Below are 1,646 nucleotides of genomic sequence, written 5' to 3'. Positions count from 1 at the left end.
TGATACTTTCATATTTTCAGCATTACACTCTCTTCATTGTTTTACTTCTAAAATTTAAATTCCCAGCCTAAAAAAACACCAGCCTTAGTATGATCATTCACACAGAACCATGCAGATTATACCTGCATTTTTCATTTCACACTCATCTTAAACAACACTCCAAATGAAAGAAAAATAATTCTATGCCATCTCATTTTTTAAGATGATGAATAAATAACAAGGAGAAGGAATCATTTAACAAAACTCGGATTTCCACTCTAGCAAAATGCTGAGCTGCCTGTTGCTCTGAGCCAGCTTGATTAAGGTGTCATCCCTCCTCTTCGTTTATATTTATTATTTGGGAAAGAATTTTTCCCCTTTAGTGTTTGTGTATCTTTTCCCATTTTTTAAAAGTCATGAATCAAAGTTTGATTTACAACAGCTCTCTGGGGGAGATAGGCAAGTCTAATAAGAGAGCAGCAGGCATGTGTAATTAATACCCGCCAGACAATTTACTATATTAGTTTGCAGTATGTGGAGCTGGGTGCGATTAAGGTGCAAGTCACAGCATAACATCATGTAGTCCCCCACCCACCCAGCCACCAAGGTCATCAGCAGAGATTAGCAATGCCAAGTGTTGAGTGCAGAGGAGTACTGCCACCCCCCCCCCCAGTCCCCATGAAAAAGCAAAGAGCAGTAGGAGAGGTAAGAGGTAAGAGATATTTGCTTAGAGAAGAAGTCATGCAAGCACAGCAAGAGATGTGTTGTGGCTAGGGTGAGGGTGAGGAGATAGTGATGCTTCATGGGTTGATGGATCACTCCCATTTAAAACACAGAAATAAGGCAGATGCCAGAGCAGTTTGGGACAGTTTCATTAAAATTCTTCATTCATCATGCTGAAATGTAGTATTTGTTACTGCATCAGAGCTGGCTTCTTACCAAAGCTATTGTGTTACTGGGTGGTGATTAAGGAAGGACAGAGTATTGAGAAAGAGTTGAGAGAGGGCAAAGAGGCAGGGCATAGAAGGACTGCTATGTCCAGCATACACTGACATGAGAGTACCTTCATCACTTCCACCTTCTGACAGCCAACTGACTGTGAATAGATCCCAAACCTCAACAATGCTGAATAATCCAGACCTGACTTTCACTCTCAAGCCCATTCCAGATGAACTGACTATTCAGAATTATCAGGACTGATTATTCAGAATGTCAAAAGTCTATTTTCTCGATGGGGATGGTAGAATTTTCAGACCAGAACCCCATGATTGTTTGTGGGCCTCCAGGGTATTCCAAATAGCCACATGTGAAAGTAGAGTCTACTGCAGGCACCACAGTATGAGGGTACTGGGAAATCATAAGATGGGTGGGGAGAATAAAGTCAAAATGAAGCCAAGGTAGTTTCCATATTTTGAATACTTCACAGTACTTTTTATATTTTGTAAAAAAATATTCCTTGATTTCAATGTTATCTCCATGAGCTTATTGAAGACAAAGATTTCATAGATATATATGAAAACATTTCAATGTGTTTCTGTATATGTTTATCTTCTATCTTTCCTCAGTTGGAAGCTATAAGATACACTCTTAAAATAGTTAATATGTAAAAACCAAAATATATATTTTGTTATTTGTGATCTTTTACAATCTCTTTTGCATCATTATTT

The sequence above is a fragment of the Suncus etruscus genome, chromosome 13 (genome assembly GCF_024139225.1).
Source record: "Suncus etruscus isolate mSunEtr1 chromosome 13, mSunEtr1.pri.cur, whole genome shotgun sequence".
NCBI classification, from domain to species: Eukaryota; Metazoa; Chordata; class Mammalia; order Eulipotyphla; family Soricidae; genus Suncus; species Suncus etruscus.
The sequence above is the reverse complement of the archived record's forward strand: the minus strand, read 5'-3'. Positions refer to the sequence as shown.